Source organism: Ambystoma mexicanum, chromosome 14 (genome assembly GCF_040938575.1).
Source record: "Ambystoma mexicanum isolate Mex_15411 chromosome 14, UKY_AmexF1_1, whole genome shotgun sequence".
NCBI classification, from domain to species: Eukaryota; Metazoa; Chordata; class Amphibia; order Caudata; family Ambystomatidae; genus Ambystoma; species Ambystoma mexicanum.
Genome location: NC_090940.1, coordinates 422,357,798 through 422,379,833, shown reverse-complemented (window position 1 = coordinate 422,379,833; position 22,036 = coordinate 422,357,798).

Below are 22,036 nucleotides of genomic sequence, written 5' to 3'. Positions count from 1 at the left end.
GCTTCATGTGAGTCATGTCACAGTTTCAGCTTTTCAGTGAGGCTTAACTTAATATTCATTCACATCTCCTTGATACTATATCATCTTTCTTTATCACCATTTTACTCATAGCTCTGGCTTGTAAAGACCAGTATAAGCTTCCCAGTACAGTCTCCTGCTAGGAAACGTATCCAATGTTTCTTGTCTCTTGGCAATGCATGTTTGATTCTTGGCAATGTTCATTACAACCATTCGTTCCTTTCAATAATAGCTTGCTTCTTTGAAAATGCTCACTTGATTATTGGAAATGCCTCTTTGCCTCTTGAAAATGTTAATTACAATCATTAACTCCTTTCAATGAAAACTTGGCTTTTGATAATGCGCACTTAACTATTGGCACTGCCTCTTTAACAGTTCCTGGTTCCCTGGTTTCAGACCTTTAATTATTATACACTGTAACAACTTCTGCTGGTCATTTGACACACCCCGGTGTCCCCCTGCCTTTTTAGCAGACTCACCGGTTTTCAGTAACATGTCAGTCGGCTTCTGCATTGTGCTGGAAAACCTCCTTCGGTTCGCTCTGCCTTGCGCCACCTTTATACAGCCTCGGGCTCCTGCTCCAAGGACCTCGCTTCACCCTGCTGTCTTCCCTGCAGCACTGGTAAGCACTGTCCTTGTAATCCTGCAGCTCTGAATGCACATGGAGCTTCTCTCTGCTCCTGGCATCTCTGCAGGTTTCCACAATGCCGGTTCCCCTTCTCCCCGACTGCTCCCAAGTCTCGACTTGGCTTCTCTGTGGTTTCCGCTCCTCTGCTGCTGCAGCCTTTCTGAGTCTCTGCTTCTAGTCTCGTGTCCCGCCATGTTCCCACAGGGAAACAGAAGTCTCTCTCTTTCCATTGCATCCTCAATTTAAAGTTCCTGGCATCAATTACGATGTCAGAAAGACTAGACTGCTCAGTGTAAAAGCAACATCTTTCTTCAGTGTTTGATGCCTCTTCCTTGTCTCAGTACCAAAGTGATGTTTGTGTGTGTAAGCGTCTTTATAGAGAGGATGTATGGCTCTGTTGTGTCTCTTCCTCGTCTCAGTACCAGACTGATGTCTACTGGGAAATGATGTATGGGAAAGATAGGGAAGGGACTGATAGTAACCTACAAAGGCCTGGGAAATATTAGGTTAATTGGAAAAGGGAAATGGGGGGGGGGGATACCATGGCTCACCCTAGGGTGTCGCATTCCCACTCCTCAAGTCTACTCCACCCAGGTGATCCTCCCTCGCAAATCCACCTCCAGGGTCATGATCTGATAACGACGGCCTTTCCCAGGCCACCTGGGAGGAAGATATATTGGGGAAAGAAGTGAGGACACCCCAGATTCTTGAGGGCGTACCCTTCCCCTATGAATATGACCTCCCGCACAAGGGATATTTGCTGATGGATTATCAGGGAGAGGTGCGGGGGTTACTGAAAGCCCACTCATCCAAAGGAATGTTGCATATTATTTTCTGGTACAAACAGGTATACTTGCCAAGACTTAAAGGGGGAGAATTGTATAATGCATGGACTAACTTCTCATATTAATGATGGAAAACTCAGGAAGTCTGTCCCAATGATTGTTTCTTCCGGCTGGAATAACTCCTGATGGAAAAACGGTAGTTGTTCCTTGTCCATGGATTGGAATTGCAATTTTAGGGTAGATTTCTTGATCCCTGTGGACATAGATGATTTTCTTCAAAGGGGCATTTCTTAGCTTCGCAGGGGGCACCAAATCGGCGTGCACTGCGGTTTGCTTACTGCCAAAGTCTACAAGCGATTGTTAGGATATCCCATTCACTAGAGCTGTTTTGGGAGTAGATTTAGTCGATGTCCCACAAAAATAATTACTTTGTGTCTCAATACTCTCATAAGGACAGGGATTTTCCCACTCATCCCCTACCATACTCCCAATCTCCATAGGTTCCTGCTTCTTATTTGGGGACAATTGCTAGCTAGATGTCCAGACTCTCTGCAGGAGAAACATATAGGCACCATTGGTTTAACTGGTCTGCTTTCCTCCTTCCTTATTCCTTCCCTTAGTCTAGGTTCTGGTTTTCTTTCTGTGTTCTCCCTTTCCCTGTTATTAAACCCTTTGGGTCTATTATACATGGATTTGTTCTCGTGGTGGGAAGTTATGATGGGTGGCCCTCGATTTTCCTTTCTCTCCAACTCTATGTAAAACATGGAAATGTTTATTGGCATCTACAAAAATGTGGGCAGTTTCAATAGCTAAAGCTAGCGTGGCTTTGTTGAGTTGTAGAACAGCCATTTGAATGGAGAGGGGCAAGGAACTTATGAATTGCTCTATATTTAGTGCTTCAAATACCTCGGGTAAAGCTTTTCTATGGTGTCAAAGGCTCGTAAAAAATGACCTGTGCTGAAGTTCAAAAGTGTCGAGAGACAAATATGGAAGCATAAACAGTAGGATTGAGGCAGCAGAGTGTAGCTGCAGACATTGGCAGACTGATTTGTTGGACTTGAGTCTTTCCACTGGCTCTATTGTGGAAGGTGGAGCCTGTTACCTGAGATGCTTACCACTACCTTTAAAACTCCCTTCTGGCCGTGGAGTGAGGCAGCAGAGTGTACCTGCAGACATTGGCAGACTGTGGCAGCTGGGGCACTTATAAATATGTAAAGGCTTTTCATCTCAGTAATGTCTACTCTGAGTATTGGAGTATTGCAACTTTGGCGGCTGGTGTAGTCCTTGTATTGTATACCCCATTTAACAAGGAGGGTCCCCCTCACCGACTACTGAGTTAATCAGTTTGGGGGGCCCGATCCGGGCTTTCTCTATTGCTGGCTGATTGTTGGACATGCCGGAATTTGGGTTCCTATAGGGTTCATTCATTTCAATTCCAGCCCCTTTCTACCCATTGATCCATTTTCTTACCTGGTCTGACTCCTCCTCGTTATTTGACACAAGTCGCTGCATGCTACGGCAGCAGCGTCCCGAGTAAGAGCTAACGCTGCGATACAGTGGTCTAGTGCCGTTTTGCCCTGTCCTTGCTAGGAAAAGTGCTGGACTCTGCGACGCCGATCAGGAGGGGACTGCGCTAACTTTGCCTTTGACCCTCCCGATGTGCATTGATTTGGCAGCGGCCCTTTGGGGAAGTTCTTTCCGGGTTAAGGAGTATAGCCGATGTTCTTTTTTGGGGGGGGCAGAGCCTTGGTGTTTGTCTGGCCCCGAGCTCTGAGTGAGCCCCACTGTTGTGCCCAATAATCCCTTTTGAATTCAGGGGATAAGGGTGAAGCCTCCCCTGTACAGTTTAAGGAGAGGCAAAAGGCAATTGAACGGGGATAGAAAAGGAACACGGGAGAGCTTCCATCCCTCCCCACAGGGTCGGAATGAAGACCTATAATCTGAGAAATGCCTTGGTGAGCTGGGACTTACGCATACCTGAAGTGGAGGAATCTAGCAATAATCCTCCTAGTATGTCAAAAATCAACAGGTCAATCTTCAAATCTCCACCGCGAGGGGTAAAAGATAGGGTGCCTTTCTTTGGAAAACAAAATATGGTGGATGGCCAAATAGCCTCAGGCCTCCCGCAAGCCTTTCCTTCACTTCAAAGGGAGGTCGAGGCATTTACACCAAAAGGTCCCCTACCCTCTAAAGCACCATCCTTAAAAAGTGACTGTACATCAACCGCACATTCCACTAAAAATACAATCTTGAACTATTTTCCACGGGATCTTGGTCAGATAAAGACCCCGTGGGTAGAAATTAATGGGAGAGAGTTTGGTGCCTGCTAAATCGCAATTATGCCCATTGACTGGGGAGGAGGGGAAAATTGATCTTTTGGAAGAAGATCTGATTAATTTGGACATTCTCCCAAACTTGGATTCATCCTTTGAGCTGAATGCTATCTCTGCTCTCCTGGCGGTATCAAGAGTTGCCAGAGTTTATCAGGACCGAAGACCAGATAAAGAACCGTTTCCCATGGAAGAAGAAAAGAGGGAAATTCCCCCCCACCCTCCAGGATGAACATCTGAATTCCCAGTCCATGGCAGCTCTCAGCTTTGTTCTAGGCTCGCTTATAAAAGGTTTGTGAGGCTACAAAGAATGAAGTGCAAATAAACTCTGGTCATTTCTTGGAAATGACAAAAAATAGGGAAACATATGACTCTTCTGTGGTGGCTCTAAAAGCGGCCTTAAATGACCTAATTAATGAAATACGGCAAGAGCTTAGTCAACAAACCATTTTACAATTACAGAGATCAGATCAGATCCTTTCCAAATGTGAGGAGACGAGAAATGATATGGCTAAGCTCCATCAATATTGGTTGGAGGGTGAACTCCCCAAAGACAGTGGCTATAAATGTGGAAATTCTGCTCATCAAAAGATGAAACCTCATGAGATGGATGATACTCCTCTCTCTACAGCCACCATGGAGGAGTTTGTTCGTTTGGCGCAACTGGTTGAGATAGAAGAGGCTTTAAGGCCACAAGTACAGGAGGCGAACAGGGGAAAAGACGCTACTGGAAAAATAGCTCTTTCTCCATCATGCAAAAATCAAAGAAAGGCGATAAAATCAAATGGAAAGATGAAAAAGAAGCGGAAAAGACAATTGCAAGACACTGCTATATCTATAGTCTATAGGTGACTCAGAAATTGAGGCCTATTTATCCAAAAAGAACAAGAATAAATCAAGATCATCTAAGCGTTTTCTATGAAATCTCAAAATAAAACAAGCAAGCTTGGCAGAGAAGGTGTGAAGGTAAAGAAAAGCAAATGGGTGGGGGTGAATGAAGAAAATGTAAAGGAAGCTGCAGATCTTGTGGCACCGAAAACATTGGCCCAAAAAAAAAAAGCAAGCACGTTAACAGTGGGGATCCAGACCGATCCCATTAAACCCCCACTAAAGCTTGCTCCAATCTTCCTGCCAAAATCAAAACCATTGCTAAGAATTGCACCAATAATCTTGAAGAGAAAGGAGGTGGGTAACATACTAGTGTCAGCGGCAGGAGTGGGAGGGCATAGGGATTCAGGTAACCAAAATGAGATGCAGTGGCAAGATCTAAAAGATAAAGTGAAACAGATACTATTTCTTGAACCCTTAAAAGAGAAGCCCACTGGTTTGTCTTTTGGAACGAATAATAATAAACAGGAAAAATCTCATATCACCCTTTGGAGCCTCGAAAGAATACACAAGGACAACCAAATGAAAAATTCTGGGCATGAGCTGGTTCTCTATTTGTCCCGACTACCGTCAATGCAAAAGGAAAAGATCAGGTGAATCTGTCTGCCATTTTGGCGGAAACAAGGACAATTTCCAGTCTGAAATTCTTCACGTGTGAAAATATTGAGGTTGTTGGATACCCGTGTTCTCCCAACATGAACATTGCCAGACTGACTCTTAAATCTAAGCTTGGGTGGTCATCTATCTTGGGGGCTGTGTGTGGACTGGTCTCATAGGGGTATAATTGTGTCAGAAACCCAGCCTAAAGACTCCTTTGGAAATACCTTGGCTAATTCTAATCTGCCTCAGATTAGGTTGGAAGAGAGGCAATTGAAGGATTCCAACCAGTCCGTATCAGCACTGGCTATGGTTCTGGAGATTGTCTCCCAAATTCTACTCAAACTGGGCCTGGTTGATCAGCATCTCTAACTACACTGAGGGTTAGAGCCCTATACTGGAACTCGAGGGGCCCTAATTCACTTTGCATTGACGATACGAAGTCCTATATCTTTCACTCACAACCTGATCTTTATCCAAGAAACATGGCTCTCAAGTTTTTGATATAGATGGCTTCTCTTCCTACTACCAATTGTCAATGAAGGGGGTGGTGGAACGCCCGATGGGTGGTTTAGCCATTTTTTGCAGAAATAAGATTTTTGGGAGCTCATATGTCCTTGTTAATGAATCTTTGGGGATTATTATTGAGAGCGGTATTGAAGGATATAAAAGGGGACAGGGGGTGGCTACTGGTAAATGTGTAAAGGAACCATGCTCAGTTTCCAATTATACCGTTTGCACAGAAATTGGGAGACTGCTTGACCATACTTACTATGCAATTTCCAACTGATGATATACTTAATGATGGGAGATTTCAATTCATGCTGTCTGAAGAACATGTCTGTTTTGGGTCAAAGAAAGCAAAGTAGATCGGCTGGGAGAGTCTGTGCTGAATTTATGAAGGGAGTGGAAATTGCAGGCCTTCAATGGCAATTTGGAAATGGATAGGGGAATTGCCCCAACCTGGAGAAGGGGTTTGTCCTATTCAACCATTGACTATATCTTTGCCTCTCAGAGTTTGTTTGATGCATCTAGTCACTTTAAGATTGGGGAGGAAAGGTTGAGTGATCATGCTATGCTGACTGCCACTTTTTGTATCGACCTGACTCAAACGGTAGCATACATGAAACAGTCTATTTTATCTATTGTAGCGGGCAATAGGTTGGTCAAATTCAATAATGGGGGGGGGGGGGGTCAGAACCTGAATGACAGATTAGAGACAATTATCTCGGAACGTAATCAGGATCTTTTGCTCCATTTTGAACCAACTAATTTTGTAAACCACCTTTGGAATCTGCCCCCCCCCCCCCACCCACGTGGGCTTGGTAAAAAAGAACTTGTCATGTTCATTGTTTTGATAGTGGTATCTTAGAAAAGAAAAGAGAAAGGAGAAGGGCGCTTTATCTTCTAAAAGTAGCCAATAAGGATGAGGCTGAACACTATTTAGAGGTTAGACAAATAAACAATACATTCAAGAACTGGATGAGATTGCATCGTTCAATAAGACTACAGAAAGACAGAGATTATGCTGAAAACCGCATGTCTCAAAAATTCTTGTAATTTATGGTCCTTGATCAATAAAAGAAATGTACACGGTCGGGAAACTATTATCCAGGAGCACTCCTGGGTGGAGAATTTTACTAAGATCTGTGGCTCACAGGAGTGCAACCCGTTGATTAATATACCTCTGGGGAATTGGGCTCTGTCCTACTCTGTGGAAGAGATTAGATTGATAATAACCAAAGCATCTGGTTCACGTGCCGCAGGGCCGAATGGACTCTCCAATGCAATTCTGAAATCTAACCCAGATATTTGTTCTAGGGTTCTAAAGGCATTATTTGACAACATCATTGCAACATCTAACATTCCTAACTCTTGGAAAAGTTGTATTATAATACCAATTTTCAAGCATGGTGATTGCCTAGCGGCGGGTAATTATCGTCCGATATCCCTTCTGGATGCAGACATAAAATATTTGCAGGCCTGGTCCTTGGAGATCTTGAAGAGTGGGCAACAGCGAATAGAATTATCTCTAAATTTCACTGTATTACGCAGGGGTCTCTCCACATCACTCAATAATCTCATTCTAACATATCTAAGCTCTGGGCGTACAGTCAGGGGGGGGAGACACCACTCTTTGAGGCATGGGTGGCTCTATGCCAGGCCTTTGACACCGTGAATAGGGAGTGCCTGTGGTGGAAATTGAAGAGTTGGGGTATTCCTGAACCCTGACTGGCCATCCTCATTGAGTTACATCATAATTCTACCTTAAGAGTCAGGTTATCGACTGCGGGAGACTTATCACAGATGATTTAAATTCAGAGAGGGGTCTGACAGGGTTGCCTGGTGACCCCCTTCTTATTTAATCTTTATTTGTCAGATGTATTAGACTGCTTCCTGACTATTCAGTTGGCTAGTCCCAAGATTGGAGAGACTAGATTGTCATTCTTAGTCTATGCGGATGATATCATGGTCCTGGATTACTTGCAAATTGGCCTAAAAAGGCTAATGAAGGCGCTGGGAGATTGAGTCAGTTAATGACTTGAAAATCAACCCAGATAAATCCAGAGTAAGCGCCAATGGACGAAAACAAAGCAATTCTCTTTGAGAATTGATTGCTCTGTTGGTCCATCGGTGGGGGAACCTATCTATCTTGGCTCGAAGATCACTCCGTGTCCCACTTAATCAGATCTGATTGGTCTTTTGGAATTGAAAGCAGCAAAGTTGGGTTCCCATATGATTAAGATTCATCTAAAATGTAAATTCCCACTTACTCCCTTGATAAAGTACTATGTGGGAAAGATTATACCAACTTTGCTGTTTGGACTGGAGTGCAATAGTCAAGGGTTTGAAATTAACTGGGAACGCATTGTGGCGAGGATAGGGAAGAGTTTTTAGTCTCCCAAATTCCATCCCCATGGCACTTATTCACTATGAGTTGGGTCTTCTTTCCCTTCGTCTCTCGATGGAACTGAGATGGGTATCATTGTTTAGATTGATTAATGACCCTCAACGTGACACCATCTATGAGAATGTTTGCTGTCAAATGATAAAGGGGGACAATATATTTCTGGAAACGCTTAAATCTAAATGTTTCGATATGCTCGCCTCAGTGGATTCGGATGTTGACACTCTGAGCTCCAACCCCTTAAGATCTGAGGAATTTATCAAGATAAGAGATTGGAGCAGGACAATTGATAGGGTACAGGTAGCTAAGTTATCCACACACTTCTCTCTCTCTATGATAAATCTAGAGCTGTCCTTATCTCAAAAAGATTCCAGACTCTAAGGTTAAGATGCATTTTTTTTATTCAAACTAAACATCTTACCAACCTTTGAAATGCCACATTTTCGTGATAAGTTTGCTTTTCCTTTTGACATATGCCAAGAGTGCGATGGGAATATCAAACGGACTAGGAAACATCTTGTTATCCTGCTCGGGCACAAGGGAGTTAATTCAGGGGAGATTGCAGAGGTTTTTTGATAGGGAGAAATGGCCAGACTCTGACCATCTTTGGGAGAGAATTATCTCTGGTAATGAAGTTTTTTTGTCAATGGAAGTAGTTAAACTACTCAATGTTCTAAAACTGGTCGATCATGTCATTGTCTAATTCTGTGATGTGAAACAATGTTGATATGTAAGAAGTGAATTTATCCTTTGGAAAGTTGTTTTCTCCCTGGGTTTTATCATTGGATATTGTGTATTTTATGATATAGGTTTTTTTGATCAAGTTTTTTTCTTTTTTTTGGTTACATCTCTTGTTTTTTCTCCCTTTTAATTTGTATTTCTTTTGGTTAAAAACATGGAAACTGTTATCGTGGGTATAGGAGTCATATACTTTGAATGTTTTATTCTATGTTGACATGTCTCTCTGTCCTTTTTCTTGCTTTTTTTATATATTGTGCAAAAAGTTGAAATCTGTGTTGGCTAATATGCACAGTAAAAAAAAAAAAGATAAGCAGTAGGAAACATGATAAAAACTGTAAATTAACTGCATGTTGTAAATGGAGTGAGGGACATTTACGCACACAGTGACCAAAGGAACAAAAACATCCTCATTTAGATAAACTTAGAAAGGCATAGAGGAAATATCCCTAGTTTTCTATGGCCTGATACACTGAGTGTTTTTCAATAGGACTGCACCATTATAAAAGGATCTGTGAATCAGCCCCTTAGTATCTGCAGCCATAGAGGGCTATTCTAGCCAGTAGCGGGTTTGTCAGTGTTGCAACTTTAAGCGTCTGTGTTCTTTGTGACATGCCATTTGATATTGCATAATGCCGGTCTGATGTACCCACACAATGATCTGATCTGTGCTACTCCCTTTTGCCTTAAAATCAATACTTTTACAATTTATAATCCAATGTTCTAGAAGAACAAGTTACTTTCTTACCTGGTAATGTTCTTTCGATGGGATGTTCCTCCGACATATTCCACCTCTTTGACGGGTAATTACCACAGCTGTGCTGCTTCGAAAACTTTTTCGGCATAGGTGTCCCGCGTCGATGATGTCGATACGCTCCCTGGAGGACCTCCTCCGACGGTCGACATCACCGGATGTTATAAGTAGGACGCACAACGCCCCTAGCCTCAGTTGTAGTTTTGTCCCCCAGAACATGTGGCACCAATCTTCTGCCAGTAGTACTACAGAAAGCCTTGCGGAAACCGGAGCTGCAATCGCATAAGAACTTCTGTAGAGGGGCATGTAGGGAGGGTACGATGTGGAATACGTCGGGGGAACATCCCATCGAAAGAACGTTACCAGGTAAGAATGTAACTTGTTCTTTGAGGGGATTGTGTCCTCCGACGTATTCCACATCTTTGACAGACTCCCAAAGCAGTACCAATGTAAGGAGGTGGGAAAAGAATTTATGAAATTTAGAATGCCCAAGCAAATTGCAGAATAGAGGACTGCCTTACCAAAGGCCAAATCTTGGCCATGGATAGAGTCCAGGGAATAATGTTTTACAAAAGTATGGACAGAGGCCCATGGGGCCGCTTCGCAAATATTGCGAATCGGAACACGCCTCTGTAGAGCAGTGGAGGCAGCCATACCCCTAGTAGAATGGGCCCGTAAACCTACAGGTGGGTCCTTCCCTGCCAAATCAATCTAGACAAGATCTGCTTAGAAACAGCCTGACCTAAACGCCTTCCAGCGTAACCAATAAAGAGCTGATCGTCCACTCTGACCTAGGACATCCGTGAGAGATGGAAACTCAAAGCTCTCCTAGGATCCAACCTATGGAGCCTCTCCTCCTCCTTACCAGGATGTGGAGGAGGACAGAATGCCGGAAGAATTACCTTCTGGCTCAGATGGAATTACGACACAACTTTCGGAAGAAAGGAAGGCCGTACCCTCAGGACATCCCTGTCCTTATTATACATAGATATTGTATAGTTAATTACATTCTGAACTCTAACCTGTAAATCTTTGTAATTATACATATTTTACCCTATTATGTATGTACTTAACTAACACACATTCTGCATTGTATTTCATATGTAAAATCCTGTACATATCTCCTGTAACTTGTGTAACCTAAGCTTAAAGTATTCATGTTTCTTCTCGATATTCTGCGCCATGATAACCCCGGGTCTAGTGCACGTTACAAATAAATGAACAGGGTTACTTTATTTAATTTGTTTGATATTTCAAATGCATTTGTATACATGTGTTAACAAACACAAGCTACTTACCTTAAATAAAGTTTAATTCTGATTTACCACCTTTCAGACACCTAGGTGTATTGATCACTGCTGCACCTAAATGATGGTTTATAGTCATAATATCGAAAACATAATACCGAAATACAAAAATGTTGAAAAAGAAATGTTGAAAACAAATGTCGAAAATGTATACATATAATAGAAAAAGACAATTAGTCGAAACAAAAATGTCGAAAAAAAAAGTCGAGCAACAGTACTAACATACCAATGTGAAGTATTGGTAATAGTCCCGTTTTTATGGGGTGGGGTTACCCCCCCAACCTCCCCTTACCTGTACGCCCGCAATCACCCACCCCCCCTCTCGCCCACCAACACATAACCATTTGCCTATCTGTAAATAAAATACATTGATTAATGAAAATCCCATAGAATGAAGAGTAGTAAGGGTTAAGCCAATAGGTGACACCCACGAGTAAAGAACCTTGCCTAAACACCAAGGAACAGATGACGGTTTTCACTTGCGCAAACAGAGTTAAAAAAGAAAAAATACAGAGACTATGAGCAGCGACTTGAGCAAATAGTACGTAATTTTAACCAAGATGACAAAGAGAACTACCTAGATTCAATAGTGTATAATTTAAAATGTTAACAATACTCACGTTTTTGAAGAATCACCGATCCACCATGAGAAATCCAAGCAGTAACCATAAAAAAAACCCAACAGCAAAATCCAAAGAACCCAAAATCCAGAAGGCAATCCATGGAAAAATAACATCCAAAAGAAATCCACATCTGCGATCCATAACGGTGAAATCCAGCAAAGACAAAAAGTTGAAAATCCAAGAAAGCCCAGGAAAAAAATCCACAATCCAACCCGAAAAAAAATCCATAGTTCAGAAAAACCAATACGTCCATCGAATCCAGCAAAAAAAAAACATTGCATCCATGAAATCCGGTGAAAGTCCATGAAAAACAAAAAAAAACAAACGGAGACCCGAACGTGATGGAAACGCTGCAAGAATGAACTTTAAAAATGGCGCCTACACATACGTAGAGTTACGCAGTCTTAGGTAGACATCAATAACATATATCAACAAAATTAACGATCTCATTTCTTATACAATAGCGCCATCTATTGGACAAAATTTATACTAAATGTTCAACGTTAAAACTACTATTACCAGTTTGTAATTTATTATTTATTTATTAACATTTCATATATAAAGTAAATACATAATTATTTAACCTATATATATATATATATATATATATATATATATATATATATATATATAATACCCATTACATGGTTAATACTATCAATGTTCAAAAATGCTTAATAAAACATATATACATACATACATGGAAGTGAAATTAAAAAAAAAATGGAAAAATATTTGAATTTTTGGTATTTCGACATTATTATTTTCAAATTAATATTTTCGACATTTTGACTTTCGAAAATATTGCATTTGAAAATATGACTGGACACCTTAAATGATATTGAAATTCGTCTCAGCTATTCTATTGCTGAACTAAATGTCTTCTGCATTGACACCAGTCACTGGCTTTGCTGTTTGTTTTCATATACTAGCTTGATACTGCAAAAGGTCTAGGTTGCAGTATTCCCACGTGGAATGTATATCCTATGATGGCTGATGTGTTTACAAACAACATAAAACTAATTCTATTTTAAACTTTATTCTTGAGATGTCATTGGTGGAGATTGATAACAAATGTATCCCGAGTTGAGTCCAGTCTGCTTCCTGCTTGGCTCTCTTGTGCTTACCTGTGAGGAGCTGCTGCCACGTTGAACTGCCAAGTTTGCTCCTTTTTTTCTTCATTTTGCCTGGATTTGCCTCGACCTGTACTGGCTCTTTAAGTGGGAAGTCCTCCCCTTAAACAGGGTTTCCTGGCGCAGAGTCCCGAGTTGAGTCCAGTCTCCTTCAGTCGCTTCAGGACGTGTAAGCGGTAACTCGACTCTGATGGAATCTGCTACGGGTCCCCTGACTCGCAATAAATCTTTACTACAACGGCGGATGGGGAAACTCGACCCCGACTCGTGATCTTCAAGTCAAGGTAATTGCTTGCACTGAACCAGTAAAAGTGAGCGGCTTGTTGCCATCTGTGACTCAGTTCGAAATGGCGTCCTCGGTACCTTCCTTAGCCTCACTTGTGGTAGCGAATTTAAATGCCAAAAATATGATAACTCATTGCAAATCGCCTCTCCTATTTGTTGACTCTGATGCTCATGAAACATTGCGCCGCATTAAAGGAAATGCTAATTGTCCATCGGAAGTCAAAATTGACTTCGTCCAGCTCCCTTCTTTATTTGAAATGACTGATTCTGAGCTGCTAGAAGTTCGAATCTTGCTCTGATTACTTACAGGTAATCTTCATTACTCCTAGTCCTACTCTTCCTCGTCACAGTACTTACTTCATGAGGCACCCGCCTCCGACACAGGACCTTATTCTATTTCTTTAAATCCCTATAACTCCTCCCCCACATCCATGTCACTCAGTTTCATATTACCAAGCCGGAGCATGGGACCTTCCCCGCAGGGAGGGTGAGGAGGGTCGTCAGTACTGTGACGAGGAAGAGTAGGACTAGGAGTAATGAAGATTACCAGTAAGTAATCAGAGCATTACCTCCACGTCCACTCTTCCTCATCCCAGTACTTACTTCATGAGGTATACCAAAGCATCAAAGGGGAAAAGGTCCCAATGAGACAGAGCCAAAAACAGTGCAGCAAAACACACCCACAATAACTCTTAAATCACATCCCCACAGACAAAAACTCCAACCACAAAGGAACCAACCCCCGAGTGGGAGAAACTCAACCCATAGCGGTTGATGAAAATGCCTAGACCAGCCAAGGCGGCAGCCATACAAATCTCTTGCAGAGAAAAACCCTCCTTACATCGGGCCAGGAAGCCGCGAAACCCCTGGTAGACCGCCCTTGATTGTGCGCAGGCAAAGGCAGGCCAGAAGCCACATAGGCCCTAGAGATCACAACCCGGAACCACCGGAAAATGGAAACCACAGATGCGTTATGCCCAGCCCCAGCCAGACCACAAGCAATCAGAAGACTATCAGATTGGTGGAAAAGGCAAACCAAGCCAAATACTCGAACGCGTCCTGCCGGACATCAATGTTAAGCCGAGCCACCTCCTCAGGCGTTCTTGGATCATGAAAGAAGTCAGGGAGAACCAGACCCTGAGAGGTGTGAAACCCGAGAGACAACTGAAGGGAGAAACTTCGGACCACACCCCGGCACCACCGAGTCTGGCAGCACCCTCGGGAAAGGAGCATGACATAAGAGAGCCCCAATCTCCCCAACCTACGGGCAGAAGTGAGGGCAATAAGAAAAGCAGATTTCAGTGTAAGATGTTTGATATCAATCTCGGAAATGGGCTCAAAAGGAGGCCCGTGAAGGAACCGTAATACAAGAGGGAGATCCCAAAAGGAAAACCCTTTATCAGCACAAGGAAGGGAAGAAGAAAAACCCTGGATCAACTTCCCCACCAACACCTCCCCATCCAAGTGACCGTCAGTCCCCCCAAAAGGAATTTCATGGAGGCCCGCTGAGAGCGAAGCCTGGAAAAACTGCCAGGCCCCTGTCAAAACCCCTCCTGGAGGAACCGAAGGATAGCAGAGGCCAGAACGCAGGGAAGGGATCCCAGACTGCCCATACCAGTCTCGGAAATGGCCCCAATGTCTGCCTAACACCTTCAGAGTGGAGGGTCTAAGAGCATCCATTTGGACTCAACTACAGGATCTGAGAACCCCTGAGATATCAACCTAGACTGAGCAATAGCCACACCGCCCATTGCATCCGGTGGAATCCTAACCGCAGATCCCCTTGAAGGGGACACGCCACCTCGGAACCAGCCAAGGTTCCTAGGAACGAAGCTCCAACAGAGAGGGGAGCCAACTCCGGCGGCACCAGAACAGAGCTAACAACAACACAGTCACCCTGGACACTCAGATGCGCCAAACCACCCGGGGCAGAAGGGGAATAGGCGGAAAGGCATAAAGGAAAACCCCAAGGCCACTGTACAGAGAGGGCGTCCATCCCCCAATCCCCTCAACCTGAAACCGAGAGCAGAAGAGGGGAACTTCTGCTGAGGCCGGGGATGCAAACAGGTCTAGAACCAAGGACCCTAATCTGACACAGGTCACCGCAAAGACCTGGGCCAACAGGACCAGTCCTGCAGAGGAGTGAAAACCGGCGTCTGAGAAGATCCGCTTGAACATTGTCCACCCTTCTGATACGTGAGGCCAGCAGATACACCAGATGAGATTCCTCCCAGGTGCCTATCGGCGCTGCCAGAGCATTCAAGGAACAGCCGGAACCCCTTTTGCAGTTCACATATGCCAAGGCCGTCGTATTGTCCGATCGGACCAAAAACCGCCGACCGTCCAGCAACTCCGCGAAGTACACCAGAGCTTGCACAATGGCACAACTCTTGCCAATTGGATGATCACCGGCTCTCCCCAGATCTCACAACCCTTGAGCTGAGAGGACCCCCAATGTATACCCTTTCTGCTGGTGTTGGTAGTAGGAGAGGTCACAGGAGGAAGGACCATGCACACCTCAGCCTGTAGACCTGAAACCCCCCACCACCATAGCAGGGACACTCGCAGCGCTGGGGACACTGAAAACAAAACTACGAAAGCCGAGATGTCGGGAGCCAGTGGGAGAGAGTATAAGACACCAGGAGACGTAACCGAAGACCGGCTCAAGGAACTGGAAAACATGCAAGACGCCACGTGCCCTGTAACTTCAGCAACAGGTGAGTCGAGACATACTGCCTTCTGAGAACCCAGCCCAGAACAGCCAGCAAGCGCCCCCCTGCACAACATCCAGAGTACGCTCTCCCCAGACGTCCGGACAAGCAGTGCAGGGTCTTGAGACCCATAAGCAGGTGACACATCCTAGAAGGCATAGGGACCAGGAACACCCGCAAGTAGAAAACTTGACCCTGAACAGGGAGAGGAACGGGCAAGACGGTAACCCACAACAACCGTTCGGAGAGAACGGATCCCATGGCCAACTACTTGGACCGTGAGCTGGGTACCAAAGTCCTAACCATGCAAACCTGGACAGGAGGAGATTGGAACGGCAACTGATACCCCCTCCAGAAGGAGCCCATTACCCAGGAAGCCGAATCCCACCGGTCCCATACACCTCCGAGAAGATAGAGACGAGGAGCCAGGGAAAACCGCCAGTCACTGCACTTGCACCAGAGGGAAATCACAGGACGTTGAAACAGGCCTGCGCCACAATATAACAGCATGCTTGTCAGCCCACAAAAAGATTTGACCTATCAAAAGGAAGATACTGGACAGGCCAGAAGTCCAGCAGACTATGGCCCCCTCAGCCGACAGAGGAGCCACCAGGCTGGCGTCAAAAGGGCAGAGTACTGTCACAAAGCGGGGAAAAGCAATCCATCCCGGATAGCCGACATCAAAGGCAACCGCCTACCTGAGGTATGCCTATACTGGAAAACCCACTGAAGTGACATCCCCCTCCACCGGCACCAGGGGCTCTGAGAACCCCTCTAAGCACAGACATGTGCCACCATGTGCCCTATCACTTCCCACAAGTCTGAGAGGAGGCGTGAAAGCAACATGTCAGCACCGGAGGACCTAGGGCCTAAAAGAAGAGACACTGGGAACCCCCTGCATGGCCGTTACTTCCATGATTATTTTCCATAATCCCATGCCGGACAAGGGAAAAGCAAATCAACTCCTTTGACTTTCCCTTGTGCAGTTTAGAGGAAGAGGACACGACAAGGAGTCTGCGTCCATAGCTAGCACAGACCCAAACACACCACATGACTGAGAGGTGGCTTGAGCCCTGTATCCAGTAGCTGGTAGCCCCATGCTCTAAATCGTTCCAATGCATCGGTCTAGGAAGGATGAAGGACCGAGTCAGCACCGCTGAGACTCGAACCCGAAGTGTAGACTATGCCAGGCCGGTACCCTTCCGGCCGCTTGTAGATGTGTCCAAAATCTGCGCCGTATTCACAGGCAGCACGCAAGGAATGCAGCCAACATCCGGTGCATACTGGGCTGTGTGTGTCTGAGGAGCTGGTGGTATGTGACATGTCTGTGACAGAACAGAGCCCCGCACTTTCAAATACTCTGTCACAGTCACCCCACGACAAGAAGCAGAGAGTCCTCACAACAAAAAAGGAAGGCTAGCCCATACTGCCAAGTGCTTGCCATCATTTCCAATAAAGATGTGTACACAGAGCACGAGGTAACGGCCTTTCAAAGGAGTCAAGATGGCCATACCAGCAAGAGAGGGGAAAACATCAAGCACAGTCCTCCCCTCTCCTTACCTTCCCCCAGAGAATGCAGCTGACATCCGGTGCATCCTGGGCTGTGTGTCTCTGAGGAGCGGGTGGTATGTGGCATGCCTGCGACAGAACAGAGCCCCCGCACTTTCAAATACTCTGTCACAGTCACCCCACGACAAGAAGCCGAGAGGCCTCACAACAAAAGGGAAGGCTTAGCCCATACTGCCAAGTGCTTGCCATCATTTCCAATAAAGATGTGCACACAAAGCACAAGTAAAACGGCATGTTGAAGGAGTCAAAATGGCCATACCAGCAAGAGAGGGGAAAACATCAAGCACAGTCCTCCCCTCTCCTTACCTTCCCCCAGATAATGCAGCCAACATCCGGTGCATCCTGTGCTGTGTGTGTCTGAGGAGCGGGTGGTATGTGACATGCCCGCGACAGAACAGAGCCCCCGCACTCCCAAAGACTCTCTGCCACTGTCACCCCACGACAAGAAGCAGAGAGGCCTCACAACAAAAGGGAAGGCTAGCCCACACTGCCAAGTCGAATCAAGATGGCCAAAACAGGAGGAGAGGGGAAAAACACCAAGCCCAGTCCTCCCCTCTCCTTACCTTCCCCCGGGCCGTGCAGGACCCGGGACACAATGCTCACGCTGCGGTCCGGAGCCCAGCAAAGAACCGAGCGAGGCAATCCAGCTCAACTGTAACCCCAAGCCCCGCAGGGGGCCCAGGAGCAGTGCCGCACCTGAGGGAGCCGAGGGCCCCACCACACAGCCCCCCCAGGGGGCCAGCAATCGGTGCTCCCTGGTGCCCCGCACCGGGAAGAAAAAGTCCAACCTGCCGGAGGCAAGAAAAATTTAAACTGAGTGACATGGATGTGGGGGAGGAGTTATAGGGATTTAAAGAAATAGAAGAAGGTCCTGTGTCGGAGGCGGGTGCCTCATGAAGTAAGTACTGGGACGAGGAAGAGTGGACGTGGAGGTAATGGACGTCTGTGACACGGAAAAAATCCAGCTGAAATTCTTCTGTACGATCCATAAGGGAAGTGAGTGAAGCTTGTTGTGAAAACGATGCACCGTGTAATGATCACTTGGGGCTTCCGAGCATTGTTTATGCTGCCAGTGCCAATGCGGCTGTCAGTAGCCCTGCCGCTTTATCAACAAAATTAGGTCTCTCTGTTTACCACATGTGATCAGGGACCACAGCCACTTAATGCGACTGGCTGCGCAACAACAATTACAAACGCAAAACAGCCAGAGTTGGCGGAAAGTTCTGTAATATGCAAAGCTTCTAAAAAGCTAACAGCCATGTTGCAAGTGAAGGACACATCTGTACATGCGGTGCCCAACGTTCTGGCAAACGGGGTAAAGGTGCATCAAACTCCACTTATTAGTTCGGTAGTTAGGTGACCAGCCGAAACGGCGCTCTCTGATACAACAGCTCACTTTAATGTTAATAACTATGACCATGCTGCACGTGAAGCTCGTCTAACAGAGCGCTTGAAATCTGACTTTGAGGCTATAAAGGAAAGACTGAATGAGAGTTTTGCTGACCCCATGACACTGCTGTCGCTGATGTCAAACTCTAACAAGACAAGTGGGTCCCAATCCCGTTTTCTGTCTAACCCACGGGCAATTGACTGTTCTTTCATTCGAGTGGGCACCACAAATCATCTTAAAAATAAAGGGCCTGTGTTTGATACCTGCAAAGCTGGCTCGAAAAATCAAATTTCTCCGGGCATTGCAAATTATGTGGAACACCAAGAAGCCCATAGGCTAACGTTCTGCTCGCCGGATATAAATAAAACAATGTGGACCCTGTGAGCCAGGTAGACCTCGAAAAAGGAAGTGGTATAAAAAATAATCTCTCGATAGCTGCTAGTATACAGATACATAATAATGTTCTAGCCGCTACCTCTGTTGCACTCATACCCTTCACCAAATTATGAGTCATTGAATGAGTCACTAAAAGAACAAAGCGCTCTGCTTGGCAACATGTTCTCCAAAATTCAGAATCTGGAGACCACTAACTCTTTTCTCCAGCGACGCGTAAAAAAAGAGGCGGAAATATCTGCAAGCTGGCAAACTCGACTGAGGGACATAACAAGAAACGAGCTAGCAGACAAAACGGATTTAATGGAGGCCGTTTTAGAGTGCACTAAGTGGATGCGTCACAATATCACGCCACCCCAATTAGCATCTGCCTCCCCAGGAAAAAAAAAAAAACTGTCACTGTACACTCCAGGCTGGAAGGATGCCATACCCCTGATCTCGAGTCAAGATGTGACGTTACCAACTGAGTCCGCAAAAAATACAGAGCATTCAAAGGCCCTAACAGAGTATGTTCAAGACCGTATCGCACGTGATACCATTGTGATTCCAACAACCATCTCTGGAGAAGTAATCACAATGGGAGTTGAACAGATGCCAAAAGTGTCAGAATCGACACAAAAGACTGCTTCATTTGGAATCTTTACTGGTGCAGCCAAAACTTTGGCAGTTCAAGCGAAGAGGACTACAAAAAGGCAGTCTAAAATTGCACTGAAGAAGACAACAAATGCAGTCAATGGACCAAAAGGTCGCTCAAACACCTCTAAGAAATTTATAAGAAATGTGACAACCCCTCCAAAAATTGTTTTTTTCACGTGTAAGCGTAAGGTGCTGGTCCGTCCACCCCAAATAAACGACCACGTGTGGAAGATGTAGTTGAAAATGTCCTCCCATCACCTGCTTAATTAGATCTGGCTGATCTATCAACATACTCTATTGAGGAGAGTGAAGCCGGGGATTCTTCAATTGCTTCTGGAAGTTCTGTCTCCCCTTCTCCTGCGACGGCACCAAGTCCAACAGTCGAACTTGCTCAAACTGCCAATTCTGTGATAGGCAATCGAACTGTTAGTGGGCCTCTCAAAAACAGAATCTCTCCACCCAAACGAAAAATTAGCAATCACAGAACAAAACGTCCAAACTGATATCTGATCAGATGAATGTGAAAATGTGTAACTTAAATCCCAAACTGACCACTGCGCAGCTTTAAAAAAAGCAACGCGATCCGACAATTGGCCTCAGTCAACAAACTCAACTAACTCTGCAGTCAAAAGATGGAAACTCCAATTGGAAAATATACTATCCATCAAGAATGAACTTAACTTAAATCAAGGAAATGTAATGAAATTGTTTCACTGCATTCCCTCTCTGCAAAGAATTTCATCTGAAGATACACTGATTGTTGAATGTTAATGAAACTCGTTTGGATTTGGTGATTTTACACATAAAGTCACATATATAATTATGAAAACATTGTTTGCAGCGAAAGAGGAGCTCCTCTTCTTTGGTTTTGAAATACTAATAGAAGATGACATAGGAAGCAAAGTTGTAACAAATTTAATATCTTGAAGCTGGCCTCCCTAACTCGAGAGATTTAATACGATCTTCACCCTCTTCAAGAGATAATTCAGCACGTTCTTCAAAGTTCCCACTAGGACAAGGCCCTTTGAAAAGATTCGGCTCTGAGACTAATTCAACAAGACAACTAAACACTCAGTAGCTGGTGAGAACCTATGGAGAAGCTAGCTGTTCGCTCTTCTCTTGGAACACGAGGTTTCTCATCTATTTAATGGATTACCATTCACACTTGCCAATAACTTCGGGATATGTTTACAAGAAACGTGGCTGCGGGAAACCCCATTCATAGAAGGCTACGTAACTCTACTTAATCGTGCCGGTAAAAATCTCAAAGGGAGACCTTATTCTGGTCTAATAACAATGATAAAAATTAATAAGTGGAAAATAATTGCAACTGAAAACCCGAATCTATTCATAAAAGTGACAGTTTTGCAATTGCTTCATCAGAGCCACAAGGAAAGTGACTACTTGTTGTTAATAAATGCATATTGGAACTCGGCAATGATATCAACTGTGAAATATTTGTCATCTGTTACTTCAATCATCAACAAATGGATGAACAAATATTTGGACTTGAAAATAATAATTTGTGGGGACTTGAATTTCCCCCTCCCAGAAAACAAAGCCTTTGCTACGAGCTGCTCTCCCCTAATAAACTCATCAGGTAGAGGGCGAAAGTGGTTAGCTGAATTAAAAATAAGAGATTGCACCATGTTAAATGGAAATGTCAGAGGAGACATTCCTGCTAGACCAACATGGCACCGACGCAACTTCTCTGACGATCGACTATTTTTGGTCTACTAAAAACCTTCTTGATTTATCAATTCAGAAAACATTTAAAAGCGATCATGTTTTAAAACGAACATGGAGGCTATATAGTGAGACCATGTCTCTAACAAATTCCCAGGTTCTTCAAATCAACCAAGGAGCAAATAGACTAAGGATAAATAATCAACAAATTAACGTGCTAAAAGAGTTACTGTTTCCGACTGATAACCTCCTAAGTTCGGAGATGGACTATGCACCATTACTTTCATAATTTAAGTTGAAATCATGTGGAAATAAAATCACTGTCTGTGCAAACAAGCATGTATTTAGCTTAATGGTGAATGAAGCAAAAAGAACACTCCAAGATATCCGCCGTTTGCAAAAAGCTCAGAATGAGAATATAGCTCTGGCCATAAAGAAAAGGAAGCAAAAGTATAGGAATTGGCTGAAGTCTTTCTCCACAATTTGAGACCAGGAACGAGGTGAACATATTCTACGCTTAATTCTAAAACCTAAGTCTAAACAGATCTGGTCGATTCTAAACAAAGGCTCATTAAATCAGAGTAGTAATGTTAATGAACAACATTACTTCCAGCGCATGGGAGGAACATTTTTCTGCTGTATTTGACAAACCCCCAG